General features: G+C 39.7%; 1 protein-coding gene across 3 annotated transcripts in view; it reads right to left on the reverse strand.

The window, feature by feature from the left end:
- Nucleotides 1-5,513, reverse strand: part of SOX5 (SRY-box transcription factor 5) — a 1,013,639-nt gene extending 1,008,126 nt beyond the window's left edge. For 2 of the 3 annotated variants that reach the window (XM_049627170.1, XM_049627165.1), the window contains exon 1: nucleotides 4,887-5,513. The gene's annotated coding sequence lies outside the window, so the exon portion shown is untranslated. The remainder of the gene's footprint in view (nucleotides 1-4,886) is intronic. The other variant, XM_049627167.1, reaches the window with a different exon arrangement.
- Between the last annotated feature and the right edge of the window lie 7,901 nt (nucleotides 5,514-13,414).

Raw genomic sequence — 13,414 nt, forward strand, 5'->3', positions numbered from 1 at the left:
CCCTTTGGACATATGATACTACACAATCACAAAATAATTGAATGAGAAGTAATTGAGCATCAAAGATAGAATCAGGGTTTGTTTGTTTGTTTGTTTGTTTTCCTTTGTAACTTACAACGAACTTTAAGCAATGAAGAATGAATAGACCTGTATCTATAGAATTCAGTAGCACCTCTCCTGGAGATACGTTTTTTTTTTTTTAGGCTCAGTTTTTAAAGAGTGATTGTTTAATGTATTCTTTAAATGCATTTATTTCCCTCCTACTTTTATCAATATGCCTGCCCAGCATCCTTACCTGTAAGCAGAGTAATTACTTGCCTATAAGGTACAATTCGAGTAGTGCCAAAAAAATCCTTATATTCATAAATGTTTCTTCTGGCAGTTTCACTTGATACCTGTATTCACAACTCTTTCTCTAAGGAATTAGATGGTCATAATAAACTGCAACAATAACGGTAATAATAATAATAATAATAATAACCACATCTAGAGAATTAAACCATAATGAGCTATTAACACCTTTGAATTAATTAATGAGCCAGAGGTTAAATTGGACAAATGAGGCAGGAATTCAGAAGGGTCCTTCAGAGCAAACGGGGCTGTTATCAGGACCCATCCTACAGTTTCAGGCCCCTGATCCGGAGAGCATTCAAAAGCACCCACGCAAGCAGGTACAGGTATAAGGGGTTGAGAGAAGCAACTCAAAAAGCATATTCCCCTTAACTTTAAAGACAAGGAAACTGAAAATGGTAAAGTTTATTAAATTTTTTTTTCAACGTTTTTTTTTTTTATTTTATTTTTGGGACAGAGAGAGACAGAGCATGAACGGGGGAGGGACAGAGAGAGAGGGAGACACAGAATCGGAAACAGGCTCCAGGCTCCGAGCCATCAGCCCAGAGCCCGACGCGGGGCTCGAACTCACGGACCGTGAGATCGTGACCTGGCTGAAGTCGGACGCTTAACCGACTGCGCCACCCAGGTGCCCCGGTAAAGTTTATTAAATACCACCACAGAAATGTCTGAACAAGGCCCAGCTAAAAGTGACTGAGAGTACCTGAATATCTGCCTGCTACCGACCCATAAGTGCTCCATTTCTCCCCCTTTAAATGTAAAAATTCATTATTTTTAAGCAAAAAGTTAGATCTGTGCTTTATATTCTTGAAATTTTCACTTTACTCTTCATTAAGAGCAACTTTTCATGCAAACGAATTCTTGGCTTAACTGAAAATCATTAACTAACTTTTCTACATCTAAAATCTTTCTCCTGTTAGGTATGAGTAATTATTTACGTTACATCACACACACAGAAAATAAACAACAAAGACCCCACTCACATTTGAGAATCATTTACCATTCCCACTCCCCAAAGCTCCCCGCAATGGGAAATGGAATAACAAGACTGATCATAATTGGATTAAGAACTATAATTCTTTAATTCATTCATCAAATTGAGGCATTTGGAACAGTTTATTTACAGAGTTGTTTAGACAGTTTTGTGTGGTGTTTTTTAAGATAAACCAAAATGTCTTTCTGAAAGAAGTTTCAGATCCCAAATCATTAACATATGAAAACCAAATGTAGACAATTTACAAATGGGTGTTTTAAACAACGTTTGGAACAAAATTGGACTTTTATTTTATTAACTATCTACAAATCTAAGTTCAGGATATAGTTTATTTGAAACAGCCAAGCACTTTCTTTGCCTTTAAAATAAGCCTACAATTCTCAGGCTACAAAATTGTGATGAGTATGTGAGGGAATGCTTTGACTTCAGGCCTAGAAATAAAGTTTTCCAGGTTACTCTCAAAACTCTAATTATAGCATTCCCTACCACTGCAGGTGATTGGATATCGCGTGAAACATCCAGGTTATGCCAATCAATTATACCCAACAATTTTACCTGATGGAAATCTAAATAGTGTTCAACCTTAGAACTCTAAGTTATTTAAAATCCAGTGTATTGGGGGAGATTACTAAAAACAAGTTTTATCCTGCTCTGTATTTTACTTTTATACATATATATAATCTGAACATGACTTCAAAACAGTGATTGCCTATCAAAGAATACAGCTTTTTCAAGAGGATGGTATATTCTTTTAATCATACCATAGTTTTCATTTGCTTTCAAAGAAAAAATTATTCAAGCATTCAAATCCATTCTTTTAACTGGAAAATGAAATTTTAAACTTTCCATATAGGTCATGTCTTTCCCCTCAAAAAGGACCAAAAAAAAAAAAAAAAAAAAAAAGCCATCATACTGAGTATAAACTTTACTCTTTTATTTACTATTTACTCCATATACTCCACAAATAACATCTTTATAAACATATATTCATTTTTTTCTTGTACAAAATAATGTGTCAGTCAAAACAGGATGTGCATTTACATGTATAGGACTAAGTTAACTTGAAATAACCACTGAATCTCAAATGCCTGGTTATTTACCAAATAAGTTTGAGAGTTTTGAATCCTGTATATAACACACCATTCAACCAGAACTGTTTGAGCTCAACAACAAAACTAATGCAGAGTTTCTACATTAAGAGTTGAAGCTCTTTTTTCCTATACTAAGAGTTTACTCTACAAGTCTATGTCAGATTGATTCAATATTGCCCATTCAAAAAGCTACAAAAAGATTTTTTTATAAACGTACAAGCAAACAAAAATCTCTATTAATTCTTCATGCACAAGATTGTTAGAAGACCACTGGAACGAAAGAAAAAAAAAGGATTTCAAGCGAGTATGCTACTATATAATTAACACAAATAACTAAATAATTATGCACATCCCTTCCCACCCCCACAATTAAATGTTTTTAAACAACTCATGTGATGAAAGATCTACCTTTTAGGCAAACAAAAGCAATCTCTACCAGTCTGAGGATTTAAACCTGTATTGCATCAGTTTTAAGTGATGCTTATGATTTTTATCTTATATAGTTCTGAGGAATAAACAGTTGATGACATAATTTGCAGAACTTTGCACAATGCCTAAGAGAACTTTCAGTGTAAGTACTTTTGATTTTAAATCATTGTGGCTGAATTTATCTAGGCTTCAGCCTAGGAGCTATATTTAAATCAGGAAGAAGCAACCCCAGAAACTTTGTCCCATGTATCTACATTTGAAACCAGATTCTTTCCGTATCAGAGCTAACAACAGTTCACATACAGCTGAATTCCTTCAAAATTAGACAGATCAAAATTTTTGCACTTCTGTAAAGGCTCTAAGACATTGTCCGTCCTCTTTTTAATTCTGTAAAAGTCAAACTTAAAAAACATTTCCGAATACTTTAAAACCATCTGGCCCTTCACCTAATCTTGGCAATCGAGCCTCACTCCTCTAATCCTGATCAAAAACTCTGCTCTGTTTTTTTCTGATTGAAATGCCCATTGCCTACAAATCTCCCACGCGCCTACTTCATTGGCTTGTTTTGTTTGCGTGGGCTTTTTTTTTTTTTTTTTAAGGATACTAGGGGCCATTATTTATGAGCAGCAAGGAAACAAATCACTCTGTCTAGTCCCTTTGCAGATTCCCACACTTATTACCCAAAATCCCACAGATCTCCCTTGGTCTTGCCCTTGACTGAAGAATTGTGTTGAGCCTGAAGGCAGTCTCTGGGGAAATCCGGCTCATGCCTTTCTTGACAAACTACTTTGGATATCTGGATATTGTGAGGCTCTCAACTGGGATAGAACAAATCCCTAAACTTTTCTGAAGAAGTACAGTGGACTGCCACCCAGACTGCCTGGCTATGGCTCTGCATATTCACAGAGTTCCTCCTTTTGACCTGCTTTAGTTGAGAAAGAAAGACATTAAAATGAATTCACATTCACCACACTCTGCATTTAGTCACAGAGGCCAGCGTCTTCAGATACTCACCAGGGTCCATCTATTTATTAATAAATTCGCTTTGCAAAGTGCAAGGGAAACGACTATTAAAATATGTAAACAATGCTTCATGTACCTCCGACGCCAGCAGATCAACACTCAAGAAACTGCTGCTATCAAACGCAAATATTTCCAAATCCAATTTGATTTTAACTCAGATAACCTCTTTTCCTTGCTCATTACTCTAGCCCCACAGTGCAAGCGACATTTCCCAAGCCCGCGCTTAAAGTGACACAACACGTGAGTGGTTTCGCTTCGTACACGGAGGGAGGGGGGTGTGGGGGGAAAGTAGTTGCAATTAAAATTAACGCTTCCGGTCTCTGGAATCCCTAGAATTCTGAAGGATGAGACTGGTCTCCGAAATTCCAGGCGGGAGAGAGAAGGACTGGTAGGGAGAGGGAGTGCAGAAAGCGAAACAAAAAGACTAAAGGGGGGGGTGGAATATTAAGACTGTGGGGTGGGCTGGGGGTCGCCTTTATATTCCAGGAAGGGGAGAGAGCTTTGTCCAACTTTCAGGGTCTGTGGTCTGGCGTCAGCCCAGATGCACACGCGAGCCTCGGGTCTTCCCCGCACTCCTGCCCTCCTCTCGCATCACCACCTCCACCGCCACCACTTACAAAACAATACCGGCAACAGCGCGCAGGCTCCCCAACAAACATCTAAAGTTATCCCATTTCCTGAACGGGGTCCAAGCCCACGCTCCGGGGTCCCCCCCCCCCGGCCGGCCGCCCCCCCGGAGGATGCCAGGGACACCTCAAGTCCCGAGCCGCCTCCCGCCTCCCCACCCCCCCTCACCCCCAGCCCAGTCCCCCTCCCTCCGTACTTGAGGAAACTCCGGTGGCGGCCCCCTCCCTCCTCCGCCGGCTCTCCAGCTGGAGCCGGGAGCGAGTGCTGAGTGGCGGGCACGGCGAGCGGCTGAGGGGAGCTCTGCGCCTTGGAGGTCTGCCCACAACAACATCGGGACGAACAACAAAGTTAAAACGCTGCGATTCACGCACCTTACCGGGTCTCCTTAATGTCTCCTCTGGCGTGGGATGCAAAGTGGCACAGTGGCGGGCCGGGGGCCCCCGGGAGGAGACTGGAGATGGGTTTTGGTGGCTCGCCTTTTTCACTCTGTGTGTGTGTGTGTGCGTGTGCGTGTGTGTGTGTGTGTGTGTGTGCGCGCGCGCGTGTCCCTCTCCCCCCCGGCTCTCGCTCGCTCGCTCTCGCTCCCCGTGTGGCTCTCAAGGACGAGGTGAAATCCCTTTGCTGGTCATGAGGCGGCTTCAGAGACAAACAACACAATGCGAGTGCAAATAACAAAAGGCAAAAAGACAGTAGGAACAATGGGGGAGGCGAGGGCAGCGCACCAGCCGGCGGTCACCGCGGCCCGGCGCCCGCCCCGGGGGGTGCGGCGGGGGCGGGCGCGGGCACGGGGGCGGCGCCGGGGGCTCCGACTCCCTCCAGGTCGCCCCCGAGCTCCCGCAAACCCACCCTGAGCTCCTTGCTGCAGCTTGCCGCCTGGCCGCCCTCTCTGTCCATCCGAAAGAAAGGAGCCCCAGAGTTTGCTTCCCCGTCTGCTGCAGAGTAACTAGATTGTAAATAACGCGGTGATTACCCACACCGTGCAGGAATGTTTAAAAAAAAAAAAAAAAAATCTGCCCTCCGCTTAAAGGAGCGATAAAATGAAATGGCAGGAGTGGAAGGAGGCTATCTCTAGATCTCGGTGGAGCTCGCATCTATAAATACGCATTCGGGTTTAGTCAGGTCCCCTTTGTCAACTTCTTCCCTGCGCTGGAACCTCACCCGCAGCCCTGCGACCATTACCTGGGCCCCTGCTCGCCCCTCACCCCCGCTTGCACAACCTTAAAGCTTGCACGGGGTGCGCGTGTGGGGGTCTGCGGGTGTCCGCGGAACCTTCTGGGAGGCGAGCCGCCGTCTGCCCGGCGCGAAGGCTGGAGCGGGGAGAGGTTTGCTTTTTAAAGCGACCACTACCTCCCCACCCCCGAGCCCGGCGGTGCGCCCGCGGGTCCCCGCCGCCGGCACTTTGAACCCACCTACTCCTTGGGGTGCGGGGAGGGGGGAGAAAAGTTTTCGGGCGCTCTCACCCCTGCCTCCGGGCTGGTTGAACTGGTTTTGTTCTGTGTGGGTGAACCCCAAAGACCCAATGCCTGAGGACCAAGGAATGATATTTAGGAGGGAAAGGCTCCGCGCTGGGCTTCGACTCCGGCGACACTGGAGTCAGCGCGTGAAGGCGAGAGAGACCCTCAGAGTTACATCACCACGGGAGGAAACTCCGTAGGTAATGCCCGGAGCATAAGCTGTGGGGCTGATTTAAGTGTGTGCTCTGACAGCTGCCGGGCTTATCTCTTCCAATCTTACTTTCATTGATTTATGACAGCTGCGGGTTTGCCAGGGGTGAAAAGAAAAGAAAAGAAAAGAAAAGAAAAGAAAAGAAAAGAAAAGAAAAGAAAAGAAAAGAAAAGAAAAGAAAAGAAAGAAAGAAAGAAAAGAAAAGAAAAGAAAAGAAAAGAGAAAAAAGAAACCCTATTAAATCTCAAACTAGGGTAGAGCAGGGATGGGGGGGTACCACTGATCTTCTTCACCAAGGAGGCAGCGGGTCTGGAAGAGGGTGATGGAGAAGGGGACTCAAACACAATACGAGCAACACGTTTCCTTTTCTCTCTCTCCCTTTCCTCTTCTCGAGCCGATTTTCATGTTCTCTTTCCTCATCTCGGTGATTTTCTTCAGTTGCGCATCCATTGACTGAGCCGTGTCCCTGGGCACCCCTAGCATTTCCCAGAGTGCAACAACACCACCAGGAGATCAATGACCACAGTCTGTTTATTCTTCACGCGCCTGGAAGAGCAGGGCGCTGAAGCTGCATGGGAGGGAGGCTTAGGGCTTGCCTGTCTGTACGATCTCTCTCAGACTTTTTCTGGCTGGTTTCTAAATGGCAGTTAGTAAGCAAATGCAGTTTCTTAATGCACGCAACACATACCAATCACAATATATTCACCTAGAAAAGTGATACATCCTTTCTCCCCCTTTCCACCCTTTGTAGATTTGTTTCTGGAACTGGATTGCTAATACCTGAGATTTTGCACTTGCCTAGAGTGGAAACTTTCTGGGGTGTTTGATGATTGATTATTTGGTACCTGCTTTCTAAAAATGGCTAAACACCTTTCCTTGGAACAAAAGTGAGAATGCAAATCTTAATAACTCAAGGCAAAATTTTCAAAGTGTAAGCACAGTTATTATCCACTCCCACAAAGAAAAGCTTCCTCTTCCACAAATATTTGATAGCACAGAGCCCAGTAATTAAGAGAACAATCAAATAAACTCAGGGCTTTCATGGGGACTCTAAATTATCATCTGCCTAGAATTTATAAGCAGTGTAATCATTTGCTGCTTGGATATAGCTCTGGATATGGCATTCTAAATGTGTATCCTTAAACAATTTTACTATGTTTTCTTAAGTATTTAATGAGACAGACCAGGGATAATAATAACATTCAAATTGCTGGATCAATGTGTCTTCACCAACTGTGTGAAAAAAATTCTCTGCACGTGTGCATGAAACACCTTTCCTATATGCTACTTTTCCTCACATTTATTCAATCATGCAAGCTTCATGTCAGACCCATTTGCATAATAAGAATATAAGAATTCATAAGAACTTAATAATTGCACTATACTTTGAATGTAAGTATTATTTTTATTCTAAGGAGTTCTTGGCATACATTAAATGATTTATTTTCATAGTACATATGTAGTTGCTTTTCACAGTTAGCTATTACTATGTCAGACCCAGATCCTTATATAATGTGCAAGAGGCGAATCAGTCCCAGCTACAAAAAAAAAAAAAAAAAAAAAAAAAAAAAAAGCCTTTTAGTACCAATTATATGAAAATATATAACATTTGAAGAGAAATTGCTGTTTACAAGTTTTAATCCACTTCTCTCAGACTCAGTGAAAATAAAAGGGACAGAGTGAATCTTTTTTCCCTGGCTCTCTAGACAATGGGAGACAAACATGCCTGCCTGGCCTGACCCCACCAAGCAAAGCACTGCTGTCTCCAGCTTCTATAGCTTGTTCATTGTAACAGCTCCTGGGGCAAGTGAGCTTCCTACTGGCAGGAGAGGTGAGGCTGGGCAGAGCGGGACAGGGTGCAAAGTTGCAAGCTGCCTGGTAAGATACAGATGAATCACCAACCTCTTCCCTTTTGCTCCTACAGGCAGCAACTTCCAACCATTAGGGTTATTGAAACCACATGCCCTTAAGACTCACTCATGATCATTACATAGCAACAGCATAGCTGATCAAAAACTTCCAGTGGGATGTTTGTTTGTGTTGGGCTTTTAAAAAATAGCCACGTTTGAAGTGGGTCTGACACATTAAAGATCAGTGTTTCCATTTATCAAGCATTTACTATGTGCCAGGCTCTTGGCCAAGTGCTTCTTCTATGTATTTTCTCTCTACTTCTTACCACAAACTTGCAAGAAACGCTGCATCCCTGTTGTGCAGATGAAAAAAAAACCAAAGCTCAGAGAGGTTAAGTGACTTGCCCAAAATCACATAGCTTCTAAGTGGTTGTGCCAGAATGAGAATCTACACCACGCCAGCTCTAAGCCTATGTTCCTCCACCTCACCTTGATGCCACTTACACTTTATATTAGAGTCAGTTTTCAGCGGGAAATGTTAATTCATTAAATGGGTAGATTTAAAATGCCAAATGTATCATATGGAACGTCCAGACATGAGCTGCTTTGGTATTCTCATATTGGTCATTACATAACTGTGAAATTTTCAAGAAAATTGAAATGTGCCATATATTAAGTATACATATCTACTATATATTAAACATAAAATGCATTTAGGAATGTATTCAAAAACATAAATTTGTCTTATTTTGTAGACTAAGCAATTGCATATTATGTATGCATATATATATGATGCATATTATAATTAACAATTACTAAAGTTTTTGAATCCCTATAACTTTACAAGCATATCCTAAGTGCTTTATGTGCATAAACTCAATCCTCACAACCACCCATGAGGTATGTGATTTTATTATATTATTTTACAGATAAGGAAACTGAGGCACAGAGATAAACATTGGAAAACATTTAAAAAAAAGAAATTTTAAAAGACTCTTAATCACTTTGCTATGCTAACTTATATACACACACAATATACCTACATATATTTATATATATATATATATATACTATGCATAGCTTTCAAAATATGGGGGAAATTAAGGCAAATCAACTGTGATTTGTATCAATCTGTGTTCCCATATTCTCCTATATTGATGGGAAAGAGCTTTAATTTTGTCCAAGGTATTCAAGATTCTTTAAAAATGTTTGAGGCAATTTTAATCCCCCCAACATATTTGGAGATATTGAAGAAATGCTAGTAAATATTAGGAGTGTGGAATATTTGACCCTAGCTGATTTGCACAAAGTTCACCTTGGATTTTTTTGGTCATCTGTGTTAAAGACAGCAGAGACAGCGTACTTGGGAATCCTAAAGAAGATAGAGAGGGATAATAATAAAAAAACATGAAAATCTGTGGTCTGAGAAGTGGAGGGAAATTTAGGTGATGCAAGAGACCCAATATGGAACACCATTCTAATGGTTATGAATTACCCATTAAAAAAAAATTAGTGTAATTTGTCAACCTTCACTCCATTAACAAGAGTGTACTATAAAATGGTAATTTAAGTTTAGTGATTATGGACTGAACCACTGACACCACTCAAAGAAATCTTAAAGTACTGGATAAGAATCCCAGGTACGTGAGTGGTTTATACTATGTCTATTTTTACCTGTCTCACCAAACACTGTATGCCTATCAAATTTTAAAAGTGAACTTCTTCAAATCAACCATCTTCGAGAAAGTATCTTAAGTCTTCTCTTTCTCTTCTTCTCGCCCTAAATGTAAGATAAGGGATTATCTATGAAAGAAAAAATAACCAACAACAATCTTCCTTCCCTGGGCATTCTTAATCCTGATTACACCCGAGATACCCACATCTAAACTATTAATTTTACTGAGTTTGATGTGCCTCTTCAGAAAAACCGAAAAAGACACACTATACCTAGCAGATGCCACATATTAAGTGCTTACTGAAAAAAAAAAAACGTTTAAAGCCCTATTACAAATACATATGTTTCCATTTAAAAACTACTATGAAATCGAGTGTTCTTTTATTTAAACATTCCCCTGTGGTCCTAAGAATTAAGGATCGGTAGTACTATTAACAACTCAGAGCCAGACTGAACTGAACTGGTTACAAACAGTTGGTAAAACTGCCAACACTGCTTTTTGCTGCCGAAGTTGACTGAAATGTGACAGAGCATATACCTTTAAAAAAGAATTCGCATTTTTTAAACTTTATCATCTTGGTAAGTATTTAGGATGAACTGTTTAAAACTTTCAGCCACAGTTTTGAAAAGGAGAAATAATATATAAAACCTAAATCCTTTACCAGCCAAAACCACAACTGCATTGTTTTTAGTATTGAAGTGTTTATTATTCTTATTGTTAAATTTTCCTTATTTGTGAGAAAAAAACAGAGAGAATGAGATTGGTTCTATTCAGGCAAAACATTTGTAGTCCCCACATCTTGTCTCTTAATCTACTCTTTCTCAATTTGTCTTCTGTTCTTTAATCTTAAATACTGAGTATACAATGTGGGGGAGTTAAACATGTAAAAGTAGTGTTTTGGGTTTTTTTAATATGTGGATTTCTTTCAGGCCTAACGTTCACAGTATATTCTGTGTATCTACTGCTATAAAATTTGAATCATAAATATATAGAGGTTTACCTTCAGTGAGATACATGGGTCTTTATTAATATTTTTAAATTTTATTTATAATTACTTAATTTACATTGAAGTTAGATAACATACAATATAGTCTTGGTTTCAGGAGTAGAACCCAGTGACTCAGAACTTATAACATGACACCCAATGCTCATACCAACAAGTGCCCTTCTTAACGCCCATTACCCATTTAGCCCAACCCTCCACCCGACACCCCTCCAGCAACCCTCAGTTTGTTTCATGTATTTAAGAGTCTTTTATGATTTGCCTCCCTCTCTGTTTTTATCTTATTTTTCCTTCCCTTCCCCTATGTTCATCTGTTGTGTTTCTTAAATTCCACATATGAGTGAATTCATATGATATTTGTCTTTCTCTGACTGGCTTATTTCACTTAGCATAATACACTCTAGTTTCATCCACTCTGGTGCAAATGGCAAGACTTCATTCTTTTTCATTGCCCAGTAGTATTCTGTTGTAGATAGATAGATAGATAGATAGTTAGATAGATAGATAGATAGATGCCACATCTTCTTTATCCCATTCATCAATTGATGGACATTTGGTGTTTTTTTTTTTATTTATAAGGAAAAGGATAATGACTGATATATTCTGCTAACTTAGAATTAGTAACAGAACTAATTGTCAAGCAAGGCAATAAAATATTAAGCTTGAGTCCCAGTAAGGTTTATGTATTTGGGTCTCTGAATTCATGATGACTCTTGTTTCTGTTACTTCTTTCAAATTTTTGGTACTGTATTACCAATTGTATCATATATTAGGTGAAATGTGGTAGAGAGTGAAAGAATGGACAAAATGAAAGGTCAACAAAAGCATATAAAATGAAGAGGATAGTTTTAAAAACACACAAAAATGTCCTTCTTATTGAAATCCCAGGAACTTATTTGAAGACAGTAAATAAAAGTTCCATATCTATGTATCTGGAATTTCTACCCCCATCTTCTCCTTGATGGTGATACACTTAAACAAATTTAGAATTTGATCCATAGGTTGATTTTCAAAAGAACATGTTAAATTACTGCACATTGTTTTGTATGCTCAAAATGGCTTCTTTCCAGGTAACTTCGCTCCAGGAAAGAGTAATCAATTGGATCATTACCCTAATAGTCAGGTTTGGTCACACTGCTTCCAGTTATTTTAAACACTTCTTGGATTGTGCAATATCCCCATTCATTTTTGAGCGACTTTTAATTTTTATTGCAGAAACAAATGATCAAACATTTATACAATAAAAAAAATTGATTCCTATAGGCAGCCTCTGAATTCTGAGTATTTACCTGGGCATAGCTGGAACCTACAATGTATTTTTCTGTCTCTCTATAGTAGGAAATTATAACTACAAAGCCTCATAAATTTTCCAATCCAAAAAGAATTAAAAAGAAATAATGAGATGATTTGTCCAAAGCAGGATGAAGGATAAAGACATAACTGAGTGTGGTATTGTTTGTATTTAAAAAAAGAAAAACAAACAAACAACAACAACAAAAAAACCTCTAATAGAGTTAACAGTAACATACATTGCTATACATTGCTAAAAGTTCTGAGCATGTTGGCTTGAAAAAAGATAAAAAGTCTTCAAATTCACATCTGAGGGTCTGGGTTTATGTGTACAAAATAAGAGAGAGTCTGGAGTACAGAAGGAAAAAAAACTGGCTAAATCATTGGAAACAGAACGAACATGGTAGTGACAGAAGAGACATATGATGAGTGATTGAGTAACTCTCTTCATGAATTGTTTAAGATAAAAACATTAACCAGCTGTTTTCCAACTTCAAACAGAATAGAACTAGATATAATATAGGACACTGGAATTAGAAGACCTGGATTTGAATTCCAGCTTATAAAAAATAAAAGGTGTGGATCTTTGATTCCGATTTAAATTAAAGTATGAAAAATGAGATAAAGGGATAAAGAGGCAGAGGAATAAAATGGAACCAAGAGTGAGTTCACCACAAAATGCACATCCTACTTTACAGTTCTGTATCCTTCATTCACACATTTATTGAAGACCTTCTTGTGCCAGAGACTGTACAAATTTGATTTTACTCTCTCCAACAGGCAAGAAGGAAGAAAAAGGATCTATTTCCATATATCCAATTGTTAGGGAGAAGCCCAAGTATTATTCCTCACATCAAGACCCAATAGAAAATTTTCCTGGGGGTGTCCTCTTCTCAAGGACACTGAGTAATGTTAAGACATGCTTCCCATTGGTCAAGATAGTAATGAGTTTCAGAGGATTGTTTCTTATAGTTCTATTGGAAGAGACACTCCTCTGTGGTCTCTCTTGCTCTTCTATATCCTGCAGCACAGGCCACGAATGCAGTGTCCACTCTTTATCCCAGGCCATTTCTCAGGGTTGTGTTTACAACAAGCAAATTATAAAAGATGAAATAATGTCACCCTCCAAAGCAAAGAGTAGGTTTACTTACTTCTTGTTATAAAAGCAGTGGAGTCTCCAAACTCATTGTTCCTCATCCACCATGCAAACTCACTGCAAGCGTAGCATCCAGCCCTGACCATTCTTAGGCACGTCCAGTCTCTCTTTCCCAAAAATCAACCCTGGACCATTCTGGTTGGCTCATTCTTTGGGTGACAGCCCTGAAAAATGTGGGTGTAGGGAACCAAACTTAATTCTGGTTCAGCCACCCAGAATAGCTCTTGGGACAAGGTTGTAGATCATAAAAATGATAACC

This window comes from Panthera uncia, chromosome B4 (assembly GCF_023721935.1).
Source record: "Panthera uncia isolate 11264 chromosome B4, Puncia_PCG_1.0, whole genome shotgun sequence".
In the NCBI taxonomy this organism is placed as follows: domain Eukaryota; kingdom Metazoa; phylum Chordata; class Mammalia; order Carnivora; family Felidae; genus Panthera; species Panthera uncia.